This window comes from Monodelphis domestica, chromosome 2 (genome assembly GCF_027887165.1).
Source record: "Monodelphis domestica isolate mMonDom1 chromosome 2, mMonDom1.pri, whole genome shotgun sequence".
NCBI classification, from domain to species: domain Eukaryota; kingdom Metazoa; phylum Chordata; class Mammalia; order Didelphimorphia; family Didelphidae; genus Monodelphis; species Monodelphis domestica.
The window spans coordinates 269,983,853-270,003,287 of record NC_077228.1 but is presented as its reverse complement, the minus strand read 5'-3'; positions in this window follow the sequence as shown (position 1 = coordinate 270,003,287).

The following is a 19,435-nucleotide window of genomic DNA, read 5'->3' as shown; positions in this document are numbered from 1 at the left end:
ATCACTGAGTACTTTTTTTTTAACCTTTACCTTCTATCTTAGAATCAGTACTTAGAGTTAATATAACAATGTATTAGTTCTAGGGCAGAAGACTGGTAAGGGTGAGGCAATAGGGGATTAAGTGACTTACCCAGGATCACACAGCTAGGAAGTCTCTGAGGCCAAATTTGAATTTAGGATCTCCTGTCTCTAGGCCTGACTCAATACCCTGAGCCACCTAGCAGCTCACAATCACAGAGTATTTTTTTTAAGAACCTTCTAAGTGCCAAGCACTGCGCTAGACTTTGTCAAAACAAAGACAAAAACAACTCCTACTCAAAAGGAGCTTACATGTATGTGTGTGTGTGTGTGTGTGTAGAATATATATGTGTAGAATAAATACAAAGTCATTAAATGCAAGGTATTTGGGGAGGGAAGGCATCAGCAGCTGAGATTAGAAAAGGTTCATATAGACAATGATGCTTAAACTGCAGCTTAAAGGAAGAGAGATTCTAGGAGACAGGTGGAGAGAAGGCATTCTGAAGCATGGGAGATGGCTAGTGTAGGACATAGATGAGGGAAGTAGAAACAGAGAAAGGGCCAGTTTTTCTGGATGGCACTGTAGGAGGGAGAGTAACATGCAGAGATGCTGGAAGGATGGTTTAGAGTTAGGCTATAAAGAACATTGAAAGCTAACCAGAGGAGTTTGTATTTCATCCTAGAATCAAGAGCAAGTGACTAGAATTTAATGCATATGGGAAATACATGATTATATATGCACTCAAGGAAAACCATGAGGAATGTAGGCTAGAACGGGGGAGAGATTTGTGGCTTGGAGCCCAATTAGGAAGCCATTATACTAATTTAGGTAATAAAGTGATAAGGGCTTGTACTAATATGGTAGTTGTCTGAGAGAAGAGTTTGGATGGGAGAGTTATTGTGAAAATAGAAATGCAAGATTTAGCAACTGACTGCATATGTGGGGCTAGAGACCATAAGGGAGCAAGGATGACACCAAAGTTGCAAACCTAGAAGACTGCAAGGGTGGTGGCTCCTTAGACAGAAAAAAAACTTGTAAGAAGAAAGGCTCTGATGGGGAAAAGACTTGAATGCTGTTTTGGACATGTAAAATTTACGATGTCTCCTGGACATCTAGTTTCTTTTAAAAAAAATTTGAGGGGGCAGCTAGGTAGCTCAGTAGATTGAGAACCAGGCCCAGAGATGGGAGGTTCTGGGTTCAAATATGATCTCAGACACTTCCTAGCTGTGTGACCCTGGGCAAGTCACTTAACCCTCATTCCCTAGTACTAACCACTCTTTTCCCTTAGAACAAATAGACAGCATTGATTCTAAGAGAGAAGGTAAGGATTTATTTTTAAAAATTAAAATGTATTTTTAGTTGAGCAGCTAGATGGCTCAGGTGGATAAGTGACCCAGGCCTAGAGATGGGAGGTCCCAGGTTCAAATTTGGACTCAGATACTTCCTAGCTGTGTAACCTGGGGCACTTAACCCCCATTGCCTAGCCCTTAATGTTCTTCCGCCTTAGAACCCATGCTTAGTATCCATTCTGAGACATAAGGTAAGAGTTTTTAGATGTTTAAATAATTCTACCATTAATTTTTTTAAACTTTGAGTTCCAAATCTTCCCTACCCCTTGAGAAGGCAAACAATACGATGTTACAAATACGTATAAAGTCATGCAAAACATATTTCCATATTAGTTCTGTTGCAAAAGAAATAAACCAAAAAAACCAAACCAAAACAAAACCCAATAGTTTTTTTAGAGGTATGCTTTAGTTTGTTCTCACAGTTTTTTTAGAAGTATGCTTTAGTTTGCTCTCATGGTTCCTCAATTGTCTCTCTGGAGGAGCATGGGGTTTTTCATCATTGGGCCTTTGGAGCCATATTCCATCATGGCTTAATCAGAGAGCTAAATCTTTCACAGTTGATCACTGGTCATCCAGGTTCAAATATCCCATAGGCAGTTGGTGATGCAGGATTAAAGTTCAGCAGAGACCAGATCTAGAGTAATAGATCTGAGTAGCATCATCAGAGAGATGACAGTTAAAACCAAGGGAGCTGGTGAGATTACCAAGAGAGTATAGGAGTAGAAGAGAAGTGGATTTAGACAGAACTTTGGAGAATAACCATAGTTAGGGGCCATGATATAGATATCTCATTGTTCATTTTAGTCAGGTCTGACACTTTGTGACCCCATTTAGGTTTTTCTTGGCAAAGATACTGGATTAGTTTGCCATGGAAAAGGAATTTCCTTCTCCAGATCATTTTACAGATGAAGAGATTAACAGGATTAAGTGACTTGCCCAGGGTCATACAGCTAGTAAGTATCTACAGTTAGATTTTAACTCAGGTCTTCCTTTTTCCATAATGAATCACAGAAGAGACTAAGAAGAAGCAATTAGCCAAGTAGGAAGAAAACCAGGAGAGAGTAGTTTCACATAAACCCACAGAGGAGAGAGTACCTAGGAGGAGAAGGTGGTCTACAGTGTTAAATACAGCAGATAGATTGAGAAAGATGAATAGTGAAGGGGGGTGGGGGACATCTTATTTGACAATTAAGAGAGACTTGGTAATTTTAGAGAGAGCAGTTTCAGTCAAGTGATGAAGTCGGAAACCAGATTTCAAAGGTTTGATAAGTGAGCGAGAGGGAAGGAAGTGGAGGCAGTGAGTAGAAACAGCGTTTCTAGAAGTTTGTCTGTGAAGGGGAGGAGAATCTGGAACACAGTAGGGTCTAGTGAAGGTCTGGGATATTTTTGGTGGGGAGGGATTGTTTGTTGAGTATGAGGAAGATTTAAGACACGTTTGAAGGCAGCAGGAAAAGAACCAGTAGATAGAGAAAAGTTGAGAATTAGAGGGGAACAATTATAGCTGGAGTCTGGAATTGAGAGATAAGGGAATCTGAGGAAGCATCAAATGGACGTTGAAGTTACTTAGTGTGAAAGCAAGAGTTGGGCAGCAGAGGAAGATGGAGAGCCAGGCTGGTGCTGAACTCCTTGAGAAAAGAGGGAAAGTGACCTGGGATGGGGGTGGGGGGCTCACAACAGCAGTCTAGAATTAGCTACAAAATGTTTGATGCTGTGAACATCAAAGGAAGAGAGGTTTCTGAGTGAAAGTGCTAAGGAAGGGATCTGAAAGTAGCTCTGGGGAGCAAGGAGTACTCCAGCTCCAGCTCTGGGACCAGTGTGTTGGGGGTTGTAAGTGAAGATACAACCAATGATAGAAAGAGATCTAATGGGGGCAACTAGGCAACTCAGTGGATAGAACACTAGGCCTGAAGTCAGGAGGACCTGGATTCAGATCTGGGGTCCTTGTCCTTCTGTCTGAAAAGAGGAAAGGAAGGAAGGAAGGAAGGAAGGAAGGAAGGAAGGAAGGAAGGAAGGAAGGAAGGAAGGAAGGAAGGAAGGAAGGAAGGAAGGAAGGAAGGAAGGAAGGAAGGAAGGAAGGAAGGAAGGAAGGAAGGAAGGAAGGAAAAGATCTAGTGTCATAAGGGAGGCAGGACAGAAAAGGAGGTCTCTAAGGGTTAGTAGGTGGACTGTTAATAAGGGAAATATTTCCAGGATGGAAGGAAATGTGTTCACAATGGAATTGTGAATTCCTACAGGCAAGATGGGCAGGAGGTAAGACTTCTGTGTTGTTTTGCTACTGTGGTATATGCTTATCCCCTTCTAACTTATATTTTAGCTCTTCACAAACCAGACAAGTCACATCCTCTGATCGGGGTGTAACTGCCTGAGGGCAGAGACATGCTGTTTTTTGTTTTTGTATCTCCCCCAGAACTTTTCAGTATGACACATAATTGCCACTTAATAATAATTTATTTAAGTAAATTGTAACAAAGATAAATAGTAGGGGTGAAGAAAAGTACATCAAAAACAAGAAAAGAAAGTTTATGTGTCGGGCATCTGCTACACATTCATTAGAGATCTAGGAGCTAGGGAGCTTCTAGGCTAGAAGGATAGCTTCTACCTCCCTTCAGAGGCATGCATTGGCCACAAGGAAAAACCTCTTAACATTTGTTGTTTTTCAGTTGAGTCCAACTCTTCATGACCCCATTTGAAGTTTTTTTGGCAAAGATACTGGAGTGGTTTGCCATTTCCTTCCCCAGTTCATTGTACTGATGAAGAAACTGAGGCCAACAGGATTAAGTGATTTGCCCAGGGACACTCAGGATAGCAAGTATCTGAGGCCAGATATGAACTCGGGTCTTCCTGATTCCAGGCCCTGAGCTCTCTCCACTGTGCCATTTAACTGCCTCTCTAAACATTTAGAGTGGCATGTCCAGAAATGCAAAAGACTACCTCAGAGAAGAGCTGAGTTTCCCCTCACTGAAAATATACAATAGATACTTGTTAGGAATGTAGAGGGAATTCATATTGAGGTAGCTGTGGAACTAAGATGGTTTCTTTCAATTCTGAAGTCCTTTGACTTTAAAGCTTTGAGGTAAAGAAAAACCTTAGGGGCAGCTAGGTGGCTTAGAGCCAGACTTGGAGGCAGGAAGTCCTGGGTTCAAATTTCACCTTGGACACTTTGTAGCTGTGTGACCAGGGCAAGTCATTTAACTCCCATTATGGAGCCCTTATTGTTCTTCTGCTTTGGAACTGATATAAAGTATCAATTCTAAGATAAGAACATAAGAGGTTTTGGTTTTGTTGTTTTTTTTAAAGAGCAACCTTGCTCACCAGCCCCACTTATCCATCCTTGAGGAAAGGATCAAGGACCGTCCCTAAACCTGCAGTAAGTCAAAAAAAAACAGAGGTATGTGCATGTGTTGGTTTTGTTGCTATTGTCAGGGGTTGGAAGAGGCAATTCATAGAGATAGCCAGAAAATTAAAATGCCTCTCCAGTTCACTAGTACAATGGACTTGGACTTAAAAGAGCTGGGTTCGAATTCCTGCCAAATACCAAAGATTGTGTGCACTGGGCAAGTCAGTCAACTTCAGTAAGCTTTAAAATTCCACAAATGGAGATAGAAATCATTTACAGGATTATTGTGAAGCATAAAGGAGATATATATTGAATGCTTTTCAGACCTTTAGTACTCAGTGATGCAGGTGTACCCTCCAAACAATGCAGATCCTCTGATCTGGGCTCTCCAGGAAATCCTGCCAGGGAGTCTACCCAATAAACTGTGGTTATAACTGGGGAAGGCTGAATTGGCTTCAGGAAATTGCAAAGATCCTTTAATGACCCCAAACTTCATTGAAAAACAAAGGCCCCTCTTTTAATTCTATTACTCTTCTAGTAATGCTTGCATATTGTGGGGTGTAATGGTAGTAGCTTTTGTAGCCTTATTATAGCAATATTATAGCAAGGTAAAGATAGTGAGAGAGGAAAATGTAGGAAGGAGGTAAAGCTAACACCCCATAGTCCATCTCAGAACCCCACCCCAGCTTCCTGCAGGGTCTCACTTTATAAGCCATTCCCTTCACCCACTAGCTCTCCCACATCACACCCCCCCCCAACCAATCACAGTTCCTCAATTAGCCTGGCACTACCCTGGGGGCCAGTGTTTGTGGGATCAATTCCCTGGTTCCTGATTGACCCAAATTCAGAACAAATGGAAGGGAAGTCCAAATCTCTAATTGATCAAATCAAAACACAAATTCCCTTCTCACAGGGAATTAGAGGAGTGATGCCCTGAGAGCTAGAAAATCTTCATAAATTTTTTGGCCCTCCCTTTGTATCAGCAAAGAAGAATGAATTTTTTTCTTTTTCTTTTATGGGGTATTTTAATTTATTTTATTTTGGAAATTTTTATTTAATTAATTAATTTAGAATATTTTTCAATGGTTACATGATTTATGTTCTTTCCCTCCCATCCCCCCACCTCCCTCCCATAGCAGACACACAATTCCACTGGGTTTTACATGTGTCATTGATCAAGATTTATTCTATGGGATGTTTTAAAGTAAAAGGAATTGGAGGCAGTTAGGTGGCTCAGTGGGTTGAGAGCCAGACCTAGAGATGGGAGGACCTTGGTTCAGATATGACTTCAGCCAGTTCCTGACTTTTTTATCTTGGGCAAATCACTTAACTCTCATTGCTTAACCCCATGGTGGTGAACCTATAGCACACATGCCAGAGGGGGAACTCACTCTATCACTTCAGCATAGAATTCACCAGAGTTCATTACTAGAAAGCCAGAGGGTTGCAGGCCGGGTTTCTCCCCTCCCTTTTGATGGGCATCTGAGGACATTTCTCACATCATCCACCCCTCTGAAAGGTTCACCTTCACTGGTCTAAACTTTATTGCTCTTCTGCTTTGGAACCAATATTGATTCTACAATAGAAGGTGAGGGTTTTAAAAAAAAGACCTCTAGGCAATTTGGAACTATGCCCAAAGGGCGACAAAAGAATATCTACCCTTTGACCCAGCCATAGCACTGCTGGGTCTGTACCCCAAAGAGATAATGGACACAAAGACTTGTACAAAAATATTCATAGCTGCGCTCTTTGTGGTGGCCCAAAACTGGAAAACGAGGGGATGCCCATCAATTGGGGAATGGCTGAACAAACTGTGGTATATGTTGGTGATGGAATACTATTGTGCTAAAAGGAATAACAAAGTGGAGGAGTTCCATGGAGACTGGAACAACCTCCAGGAAGTGATGCAGAGCGAGAGGAGCAGAACCAGGAGAACATTGTACACAGAGACTAATACACTGTGGTATAATCGAACGTAATGGACTTCTCCATTGGTGGTGGTGTAATGTCACTGAACAACTTGCAGGGATCCAGGAGAAAAAAACACCATTCATAAGCAAAGGATAAACTATGGGAGTGGAAACACCGAGAAAAAGCAACTGCCTGAATACAGCGGTTGAGGGGACATGACAGAGGATAGACTCTAAATGAACACTCTAATGCAAATACTATCAACAAAGCAATGGGTTCAAATCAAGAAAACATCTAATGCCCAGTGGACTTACGCGTCGGCTATGGGGGGTGGGGGGGAGGAAAAGAAAATGATCTATGTCTTTAACGAATAATGCTTGGAAATGATCAAATAAAATATATTTTTAAAAAAAAGACCTCTAAAAAATACAATGAACTGTGTATAGTATTAAAAGGTAAAATGTGCTAATATTATATAATGCTATACATATGTTTCATGAATTTCTGAGTTTCTAAACTTTTTCTGTGTCATTTTTCTGGCCTTCATATGTCCTCTATGACTTCCATAAAACTCCTCAAAAATTCCCATTTAATTTCTTATGCTGATCTCAAGAGTTATCTCAACTGCAACAGGGAAAGTCAGTTATGTAGAAGGGATATCTGCATATGTGTGCAGCTGATGGAGCACAGTGATTGGTAAGCACTTACTGTGTGCCCAGCACTGTGCTGAGTACTGGAGATACACGTGCACGCGTGCACACACACACACAGCCAAAACAGTCCCCCACCCTCAATGAGTTAACAATAACAGAAGTGATAACCTATAAACAAACAGGCACATTCAAGATAGGCATATGTAGAATGGAAGGAAGAAAACCTTGGAAGGGAAAGAGGAAATGTCTGGGGATGAACCAGTATCCAATGGGTTCAAAATGAATTTGGACAGTGACAGGTGCATGGTGTGAGCAGGTTGCAGCAACAACAAAGGAATTTACCAGAACTAAAGTAAAAGATGTCAGAAAGGAAATGAATTAATGACAAAGAAGGATCTAGTGGCATAGTAAGAAAGAGAGACACGGCTAGATAGGACAGTGGATAGAGCACCAGGCCTAGAGTCAGGAAGTTCAAGTTTGACCTCAGACACCTACTAGCTATATGACCCTCTGCAAGTCACTTCAACCTCTTTGCCTTAGTTTCCTCCTTTGTAAAATAAACTGGAGAAGGAAATGGCAGCCCACTCCACTGTCTCTGCCAGGAACATTCCATATGGGGTCATGAAGAGTCAGACATGATTGCAAACAACAAAAACAAGAGAGCAAACAGGTGGACAAGCAAAATGCTCCCTTGGCATCTTCTCAGTGGCCCCAAGCACCCTACTACTCAAGTTGGGTAAAATCTCCATGCCAAACTTATGGACCCCACAGGGTTCTTCATTGGAGGAGGTTGGAGATCCAGCTGAGTATCCCTGAATAATCCTGTGAAGCATCTGTGGTTATTATTATGGCCATTTCATGGTTGGGGAAACTGAAGCTCCAGGAGATAAAATCACTTGCCTGAGGTTATCTAGCTGGCAAATGCTAGAGACAGATTTTGATATTAAAGAGGTTGGCCATTTCCTTCTGTAGCCCATTTTACAGATGAGGAAACTGAGGCAAACATGTACTGAGTACTGTCTGTCCTGAGTCACACAGCTAGTAAGTATCTGAGGCTGGATTTGAACTCAGTATTTCCTAACCCCATGTCTAGTGCTCTAGACATTGAACCACTTAGCTGCCTCCTTGGTGATAGAATCTGAACTCAGATCTTCCCAACTTCAAGCCTAGCATTCTTACAAAGAAAAGAGAGACTGGCTTTGAAAGCCAGTTTCTGGCCCTTTGATTCAGGCAGAGAGCATCAGTGGAATGGGGAAGGCTTTGAGGGATGAGGGAGGGTTGTGGGACATGTCAGATCTGAGGTCAGGCCCCTCTGCTCACTCTCTCCTCATATCCTGCCTCCATCCTTCTGCTACTTGTTCTGATTTTAATCTCATCGGTCAGGCTGCCTCTGCTTCACTCCCCATTCCCATTCACCCCTTCTCTCCCTGCCTGCAGGATATCTTGGCCCTCCTCCCTGGGGTACTAGTAGTTAAGGTTTGTTCCTCCCTTTCCTCTCTCTCCAACAGGCAGGCACTCCTTTGGCTCTGAGTAGATAGAACTTGGAGCAAGTTAAAAATGGGGAAATGTTTTTACTCCCCTTCATGAGGTCTTGAGCCAAAGAGATCTGGGTTCAAATCCAGGTTTACTAACTGTGTAATCTGGATAAGAGATTAAGTCTCTGTCTGCCTCAATTTCCTGGAAAGAAGGGATGATAATTGCACCTACTTCCCATGTTGATGTGAGGATCAAAAGAGCTATCTTAAAGTCCTTAGCACACAATAGGCACATAATAGATGCTTTTCATCCCTCTTTCCCTGGCTCAGCATTCTCTGGACTGGAGTCATAGGAAGGCCAAAGCACCCAGTGACTCAGTGTAATAACAGTCGGCATCCAGTCATCCCTGGCCAGCACTGGTGGGTGGGGTTCCAGCCCAGACCTTGGGCTTGGGCTCCCAGAGAATTCCTTCCTTATTCCATAAGAGACCCAGAGCTGGCAGTCAGGCAAATGTCCAAGCCCATAGACAACACCTCTCAGTGTGGGGTTGGGGAAACATCCCTGACTCTGCTGCTTATTGCTTGCGTAACACTGGGCCACTCACTTCCTCCCTAAGCCTTAGTTTCCTCATCTGTAAAATGAAGCAGTTAGCCTGTATGGCCACTGGATCCCTTTCAGTTCTAAGTCTTTCACCAGCTCGGAATTGATGTCCGATGTCCACTCTACTTCTCCAATCAGAGATGACCAAGAGTAGGGAGCTCTTTTTTCCTCCCTTTCAAGAGACAGCATTAGGCCTTGAGTCAGGAAGATGTGAGTGCAAATCCAGCCTCCAACATTTACCAGCCACAGGCAACTCACTTAACCTCTATCTGCCTCAGTTCTCTGACCTATTCCCAGTGTTTGGGGCAGGGGGAATGGGTTGAGGTAAACCCCAGGTTCGGGACAGCAAGACTCCAAAACTTAGCCTGAAAATGAAGAGAAATGTATTGATTTGATAGTAGTGTTGAAAGATTGGGAGAAAGGCACAAGAGTGGACACTGCCTCCTAGAGGGGATGGACTCTGGGCTTCTTATACCCTTTTGACAGTGGGGACTATGTGACCAAAGATGAGGGAATGGAATGAGGTTGGGCAGAAGGGGGGACTATCTGTCACCTGACTCGGGCTGGAGTGGTGTTTTGTGTCCCAAAGACACAGGGGTTGGCTAGGTATAGTTTAGGGGGCCAGTAGATGTCCTAGATTACAACCTGATGGTGTCAGAGCATAACCAGAAGATGGAGATCTGTGTCTATCTCAAAATCTAGGGGAGAATCCAAGGGGTATCTTTCTCTCAAGGGTCTCTCCTTACAGAGAGGCACTGATGTCCAGAGCCTCCTTTTCCTCAACATTACAAGAACACAAGGAAGGAAAGAAAAATTTCCATTCTCTGTTTGACCTGAAATGCTTTTTGGGATATCCAAAGGGAAACCCAGGGTCCCAAGCCACCAGGAATCCCTGTCTCTGTTTTATTTTGTTTTGTTTTGAAACTCACTTTTTTTGTCTTAGTAATAATTCTAAAACAGAGGATCAGGCAAGGACTTGGCAACCGGGGTTGTGACTTACCCAGGGATAAACAGCTAGGAAGTATCTGAGGCTAGATTTGAACCCAGGTCCATTGAATCCAGGTCTGCCTCTCTATCCACTGAGCCACCTAGCTACCCCATCCCAGGATTATTGTGAGGATCAAATGAAGTCTTTGTAAAGCCCTTAGCACAGTGTCTGGCACATTTTCTTCCTTTCAGCCTTGCTATTGATAGTTTACAATCAGAATTTCTCCTGCCATCAAAGGCAGAGGATATATCCCTCTCCTTTTCCTGGGGATATGGAAACTCTTTCCATAGTAACAATGACATCTGGTTTAAGTACCACTTTTTTTTCTTAACTCTTACTTTCTATCTTAATAACAACTCAAAGACCCAAGGGCAAGGGCTAGCCAAACAAGGTTAAGTGACTGACTAAGGTTTTACAGCTGGATACATACCACTCTTTAAAATTATTTAAAAAACCCTTACCTTCCACCTTAAAATCACTAATGTGAATGGTTCCGAGGCAGAAGAGAGGTAAGGGCTAGACAATGGGAGCTAAGTGACTTGCCCAGGGTCACACAGCTAGGATTTGTCTGAGGCCAAATTTAAACTTAGGACCTCCCATCTCTGGGCCTGGTTCTTAATCCACTGAACCACCTACCTGCCCTGACTACTTTTTTTTTTTTAAACCTTCCCTTCCATCTTAGAATCACTACTGTGTATTGGTTCCAAAGCAGAAGAGTGGTAAGGTATACTAAGTGCTTTCCTAATAACAGTGAAGTAAAGTAGAAAAGAAATGAATCTCTAAGGGTCAAAATTCATGTGCCTGTGTTAGGGCATGAAAGAATCACAGTGGAAATGGGGAAAAGCAAATAGGACACCTGCTTGGTTTGATGGTGCTGATGAATCTGCTGTCGTAAAACTTTCTTTAGTCCTCAATTTCCTAATCCATAAAATATGGGAGTTGGACTAGATGTTCTCAGAAGTCCCCAGAGACAATAAGGAAATCATGAAATGTATGAAGATTCTCCCCTAATCTTTCCTCCATCTGTCTGTGAGTGGATGTATCTCTCACACACACATACTCATACACATACACTCTCACGCACACACACATCTCCCAGTCTATTCTGGAGAGCTAAGCCTGGCCTTGGTGGGGCCTAATAAGCCCATCTCAGGTCTGAGATCAGTTTGGTATCTCCGAATCATTTAAGCAGGAAATAAGCAAAATCGCCTCCTCCCTAGCCTACCACCCTGTTCTTCCTGGATTATTTAAGAGTGAAGGGAGGGGATTGTTGGGGGGGATGACATGAGATGTCACCCCAAGAACCCATCTCAGTGTCTGCCCTGGGAGATCCTGGCTCCCCTCCTCCCCCAGCAAGCTGGCCAGGGCACAGGCAATTCTGCAGGCATAGGGAGGGAGAGAAAGGGCTGCTGTTCCCTTTGGATCAGAAGAGACACTGAGTCCCTTGTCCTGAGGCAGGGTATAAGAGAGAGGCAGCAGCTCCAGACAGGGGGGGAGGGGTTATGGAGCAGATTTGCTCTTTCCCATATAGCCTCCCCCCAAGAAAATGCCCCATCTGTATACCCACAATGATTCTCTGAAGTGTCCTCAAGGGCTGAGTGCTAGGCTACATTTCAGAGGCCCAAACCCCTGAGGTCTGGGCCATTAATTAGTGATCTGGGGTTCTCCCAGCAAGGGAAAAGCTTTTCTGTATGACAGAGAGACAAAGTCGCTGCCCTGGAGAAGCCCCACTGCCTGATAGAGGAGCCCCAGTCCCTACCCCAAGACAGCACTGCAGTATGATAGAGGAGATGGAGTTGGGGTTGGGGCCCTGGGCTAGGAGAGCTCCAAATCTGATGGAAGAGATAAGCTCCTTGTACCTGGGGGGGGGGGGAGTGGGAAAGGGAAATAGTTTGGGAATATTTTCAAAGAAATAGAAAAGTTCCCAAGGCCCCAAGTGAAGCATAGTGGAGGAGTGATGGGTATGATTAGAATTGAATTTCCAGGGGACTTCCTGAAGACAGGGAGGTTAGACTTGGATTTTGAAAGAAGAAGCCTTTCCTTGGAAGAGAGGGAGAGATCTGAAGGAAATCACACTGGTTCTTTTGCCTGGAACCTCCGTCTCCTGTTTTCCCTGTCTTCCTTCTTTGTTGTTTAGACATTTCAATCCTATCTAACTCTTCATGATTCCATTTTGATGTGTTCTTGGCAAAAATACTAGAGTGATTTGCCATTTTCTTCTCCAGCTTATTTTATGACTGAGGAAACTGAGGCAAACAGGGTGAAGTGATTTGCTCAGAGTCACACAGCTAGGAAATGTCAGAAGCCTTTTTGAACTCAGTTCAAATTTGAACTGACTCTAGGACCTGTCACTCTCTCCATTGCCTAGCTGCACTCTAGATTCCTTTTGGTTTCTTTTTTTTTAAAGCCCTTTTGTCTTTCCTCTTAGAATCAATACTAGGTATTGGTTCCAAATTAGAAGAGCAGTAAAAGGTAGGCAATGAGAGTTAAGTGACTTATCCAGGATCACACAGCTGGAAAGTATTTGAGGTCAAATTTGAACCCAGGACCTCCTATCTCTAGGCCTGGTTCTCTATCCTCCTAGTCATCTACCAGCCCTGCTTCCTTCTAGTTTCAACAAAAAATGTCACCTTCTGCAAAGATCTCTTTCCTGATCCCCCTGAATGCTAACACCTTTCATCTTTTGATTGTCTATATACATGATCTGAACTTGAATGGTCTCTCCCCAGTAAGACTGTAAGTTCCTTGAGGGCAGGAGATGTTTTTGCCTTTTTTTTTTAATTCTCCAGCACTTACAGTAATGACTGGCATATGACTAATAAGTGCTTCTTGACTTATTATTTTTTTTTATTAAACCCTTACCTTCCATCTTGGAGTCAATACTCTGTATTGGCTCCAAGGCAAAAGAGTGGTAAGGGCTAGGCAATGGGGGTCAAGTGACTTGTCCAGGGTCACACAGCTAGGAAGTGCCTGAGGCCAGATTTGAACCTAGGAGACCTCCCATCTCTAGGCTTGGTTCTCAATCCACTGAGCTACCCAGCTGCCCCCCGACTTACTATTTTTTAAAGCTACTATAATCTGTAATCTATAGAATTCCAGATCTTTTTTTCTTTTTAAACCCTTCCTTTCTGTCTTACTAATAATTCTAAGACAGAGAATCAAGGGCTAGGTAAATGGGTTTAGTGACTTATCCAGGGTCACACTGCTAGAAAGTATCTGAGGTCAAATTTGAACCCAGGTCCTCTGGACTTCAGATCTGATGCTCTCTCCACCAAGCTGCACCCTTGACTTACTTCTGACAGCTTTATATCAGAGAATCTTAGAACTAGAAAAGGCATAAGGCATTACCCAGTCCAACCTGTACCTGAATCTCTACAACATTCCTAACAAGAACATCTTGCCTTTGTGCACTTGATTTTTGGAACGCATGTATAACACTTTACATTTATTTCTATTAAATTCCTTCTTACTGAATTTGGTTAAATACTCCAGCCTATGGAAATACTTTTGAAGCTAGATCTTTGTTGTGCAGCAAATTCATCTTTCCTCAGAGCTATGTCTTGTCCCCAGATTTGATAAGTATATCATCATGGCCTTCATCCAAGTCACTGGTGAAAAATGTTGAATGGTATAGAGCTATCAAGAGAGCCCTGTGGCCTTCCAGACCAAAGACCTGCCTCCAGAGGAGTTGCTGTTCCTCCGTTTACCATCATTTTTTGATTATGGTCATTCAGCCAGTTCTTAATCAATTTAATTTTATCATTATCCATTTCTCTCTGTCATGTCCACTCCTCCTTAGTTCCACACTCTATTTTCATTGGCTATAAACCATACCTACAGACTATGGAATAGGATATGAACAGGAAAAGATAATCAACTATCCTAATGGGAGAGTAGGTGGTTTAATGGATAGCTAGGTGGGCCAGTGGTCCTCAGACACTTATTAGCTGTGTGACCCTGGGCAAGGTACTTAACCTTGTTTACTTCAGTTTCCTCATCTATAAAATGAGCTGGAGAAAGAAATGGCAAACTACTCTAGTATTTTTGTCAAAAAAACCCCAATGGGGTCAAGAAGAACAAGAAATGACTGAACAACAACAACAAAATGGGAGATTGGCCAATGGTTCCCCAAAGAGGCAGCTGTAGTATAGAGAGCTGGATTCAAGTCCTTCTTTCACACCTGCTGGTCTGTATGCTAGACCCAACCTCTTAGTACCTTAAGTAAAGCTCAAAAACCACCAGATAGTGATCTACTTTGTAGAGTGCCTTTCCTCATTAGGATTTCTCTGAACTAATGAAATTATAGATGATGTTGAAAAATAATGATAGCTAACATTTACATAGTTTACTTTGTGCCAGGTACTGTGCTAAGTGCTCTTTACAAATCTAATCTTATTTGATTCTCACAAAAAACCTTGGGAGGTAGATAATGTTGTTATGCCCATTTTATAGATGAGAACACTGAAGCTGACAGAGGTTAAATCTGAGGCCAGATGTGAACTCCTGATTCCATGTTTGGTGCTCTCTCCACTACGCCACCTGGATTTGAAGTCTTAGGTTTTAGAACTTTGTTGTTCAGTCATTCAGTTGGGTCCCACTCGTCATGACCCCCTGGATCACAGTACACCAATACTATACATGGGCTTTTCTTAGCATAGGCACAGGAGCAGTTTGCCATTTTCTTCTGCAGAGGATTAAGGCAAACTGAGTTTGTGACTTGCCTGGGATCATCACACAGCTAGTAAATGTCTGGGGTAAGATTTGAACTCAGGTCTTCCCAACTCCAAGCCCAGTGCTCTATTTTGCCATCTGGTTGCCTCTTTAGAGCTTAAAAAATTATTAAATATTTATTTGGGTCTGGGTACTATGCTAGGCACTGAAGATATCAATATAAGCAAAAAAGAAAGATAGTCCCCGTCCTGAAGGAGCTTACAGTGTAATGGGGAGAGCAGAGGGGAAATGGTACTGAAGACTGGAAAGTCAGAAGCAGAGCCAGCAAGGCACTGAAGTATGGCCAGTTTGGGCCCTCCCCAAAATGGAGGACCCAGGAGGAACTCACTAAGGAGAGAAGGCCCACCATGGTAGAAGGATGTCCCAGGTTGAGACGGCCCCAGATACTGAGGGAGATTCTGGGGTGAAAACTTTGGCTGACTACAGAGTAGCTCCAAGAGACTCATGATGAAAAAGGCCATTCATCACCATAGAAGGAGCTGATGGCATCTGAATGCAGATGGAAGCATATCATTCTCTGCTTTATTTCCTCCATGAATTTTTCTCTAGTATAAGTTGTGCATGGCTTCTTTCATAACATGAAGAACATGGAAATAGGTATCGTCTTGTAAGAGTCCACTCAACGATTTCCTTCACAGTGTGATAGCATATATATGATCTATATCATATTGGCTGCTATCTTGGGGAAGGAGGGGGAGAAAATGGATCATAAAATGTTAGAAAACAATTATTAAAAACTATATCAACATGCAGTCTGAAAAAAATTTTTAAATAAAAAAATAAAGAAACTTTGATTGAGACAAAAAAAAAAGTCCAGAGAACTAGAAGCACAGCTGCAAAGGGAATGGAGCACAAATGGCCTGGGCTGCCCCCAAAATGAAGGCCATGGAAGGGACCCACCAATGGGAGAAAGAAGCCAGTGGGGTAGAGAGATATTCCAAGGTGAGACAGCCTCAGGCACTGAGGGCAGTTTCAGGGTGAGAAGGCAGATGAGTCATGGGTGATGGAGTCCAGAAAACCAGTAGAAGAATTAGGATTTAAAGCATGGTCCTCTGATAGAAATCCAGTGTTACTTCTGGAACATTTATCTGTCTTTCTTCCTATCTTACAGATGTCTTGGATTCAAGACCCATTAAATACCTTGGGTAAATTACTTACCTGATCTCCATCTGTAAAGGGGTGGGGAGAATATTCATAATATCAACCTCCCTCGGTTGTTGTAAAGAAAACTTCTTGTAAAACTTGAATCACTGCAGAAATATGAATAGTTCTCTAGTCTGAGGTAGTTTAAGGGAAAGAGATGTTTGATGGGGACTAGTATTATTACTGTGTTGTTGTTCATTCATGTGTGCCTCTTTGTGACTCCATGGACCATAGTTATTCATGGTGGGCTGAGCGGGTGGAGTTGACAAGGCTACTGGAGTGGTTTAACAAATATTTCCTTCTCCATGGATCCTTTTGTCAGGCAATCAGAGGTTGATTTACCCACTGTCACACAGCCAAGAAACATCTAAGAGTCTAAAGTTGGATTTGAACTTGGGTCTTCCTGACTCTAGGTCCAGCACTCTATCCCTGGAGCCTCCTATTATTATAGGAAAACCTGATAGAAGATATTCCACCTGAACTGGCTTTGGAAAAGTAGGAATAGAAAGCACTCATTTAAGTGGGAGTGGGGAAAACTGGGTCTAGGAGTTGGGTTTATTCATTTCCCTACTTTTTTTTTTTTAATAATCTTGGCTCATCTTAGTAAGAAGGGGCAAGGACTAGGCAAGTGGAGTGAAGCCAGGACACATAGTTAGGAAGTGTCAGGTGTTGGATTTGAACTCAGACCCTCTTGACCCCAGGCCTAGTGCTTTCTCTACTCAGCCACTCAGCTACCCCTCATTCCCTTACTTCTTCCTCACTCTTCCATAGTTCCATTGGCCCATGACTTTCTTGCTTTCTTTTTTCCTTCTTCCTCCTTTCCTTCTCCCTTCCTCCCTTCCTCCCTTCCTCCCTTTCTTTCTTTCTTTCTTTCTTTCTTTCTTTCTTTCTTTCTTTCTTTCTTTCTTTCTTTCTTTCTTTCTTTCTTTCTTTCTTTCTTTCTTTCTTTCTTTCTTTCTTTCTTCCTTCCTTCCTTCCTTCCTTCCTTCCTTCCTTCCTTTCTTTCTCCCTTACCTTATCTTAGAATCAATACTGTATTGTTCTAGGGCAGAAGCATGGTAAGGGCTAGGCAATGGGTATTAAATGACTTGCCCAGGGTGCCTCAGATAAGAAGCATCTGAGGTCATATTTGAACCCAGGACTGCCTGGCATTCAATCAACTGAGTCACCTAACTGCTCCCTTGGCCCAGGACTTTCTGCACCTCACTTGAGCACTGAGTAATTCCCAACAAGTCTTCCAAGGTACCCTGAGTCAGATTGAAGGCAGAGTTAGTCCCTGAAATCCAAGGGACATTCACAGTATTCACTGATTTCCTAGGTAGGAGAAGAAAATGGTAGCCCAGACAGGTTAAATCATTCCTCTCCAATTAACAAAAACTGTGTGGTTTATACATGGCCCAGGTTAGGGGTTTCCCCACATCAGCTTTGGCTCTGTCCTGACCTGCCCAGGAGCTGAAGGAGGGAGATGAGAGACCAAGACAGGGTGTAGTTACCCCAAGGGGAAGAATTGTACACTTTTTACCTAGACGTCATAGAATCATGGACTCATGGAAAGAGGTAGGGACTTTTTGAGGGAAAGGAAAGAGGAGGAGGAGGAATGAACAGGAGGAGACACCAGAGAAGCCCAGTCAGGGCCCCCGGGAGGAAGGACCTGTAGTCCTTCCTGTAGAAGATGTAGATCATCTTCTGGGCCCTGGGAAGGCCTCTCCCAAATATCAGAGATGCTGCTTGAAACCCCATCACTGGCACTTTGGGTCTCAGCTTGGACCTTTCCCTCTCCAGCTGGACTGCCTTGAAATTCATCATAATATCTCCCCCATATATACCTCTTCGAAGTCTTAAAATACTTTTTCAGACAACAATCCTATAATGTAACTCAAGTCCTTTTAATTCTATTTTACAGATGAGGAAACAGACTCTGAAGGCTTAAGAGATTTGCCTAGAGGCAAACTGTTCCTGATCTTTGGAGGCCTCCCTCTTAATTCGAGCCTTTTGATAGCAGGAGTTTTCACACTGTACCAGAGTGTCTGTTAACTCTCTGGGAAGGGTAACACATTAAGGCTTTAACATCCTAACAGGATTAATCATTCCAGAGTCTGAGAGCACTCTCTTCCCAAGAGCCAGCAAATTCTGGCTGTCTTTGACAGGGTCCTGTGTCCAGGCCGAGGGCCCCAAGAGGCCTGAGAGGGAAAGGCCACCCAGCTGCCCCTCTTGTCAGAGGAGCCAGAGGGAACTGATGCACTGTGGTACAATGAAGAGAGGGCTGACTGTGGAGTTAGAAGATCCAACTTCTGGAACTTATTTCCTATCTGATGGTGAAGGGCAAGACTCTTCCTTCTCCTCACTGAGCCTCAGTTTCCTCATCTGGAAAATGAGAGGGTTGAATTGGATGGCCTCAGAGGCCCCTTCCAGCATTTTATCTATGAACCCAAAAGATTTAGGAGACCCATTTTTTCTTATCTTGAGTCTTGAAGAGTGATACTGAGTGGCAGAAATGGGTGGCAGAACTAATGAGTCAGTAAATATTTACCAGGGCATCTGGGATAGATAGAGTGCTGGCCCTGAAGTCAGGAAGACTCTTCCTAATTCAAATTGGACTTCAGATACTTACTAGTTAGATAACTCTGGACAAGTCGCTAAACCCTGTTTGTCTCAGTTTCCTCATCTGTAAAATGAGCTGGACAAGGAAATGGCAAGCCACTCTAGTACCTTTGCCAAGAATCCAACAAAACTGGGGGCATCTGGGTGGCTCAGTGGATTGAGAGCCAGGCCTAGAGACAGGAGGTCCTGGGTTCAAATATGACCTCAGATGGCAAGTCACTTGACAGCCATTGCCTTGTACTTACTACTCTTCTACCTTGGAAGTAATGCACAGTATTGATTCTAAGACAGAAGGTGAGGATTTTAAAAAATCAGACACAACTGAAAAACAACAAAAAACATTTAACAAAAATAATTTCTATTTCTATAGCACTTTAAGGCTAATAAAGAACTTTCCTCATTAAAATTCTGGAGGAAAGCAGGCAGTGCAGTTTAATCATTCCCATTTTACAGATGAGGAGTCAGACCTCCTGACTCCAAGTCTACTACACTTGATAGTGGACCACATTTAGACACATACTGTGTGCCCTGGCTAATGGGCTAAGGGCTGGAAGGGAGCACAATATTTGGGGAGTCTGGTCCTTTTCCCCAAAGGGCTTGGTCACAACCTAATTAGAGCCAGGAAAA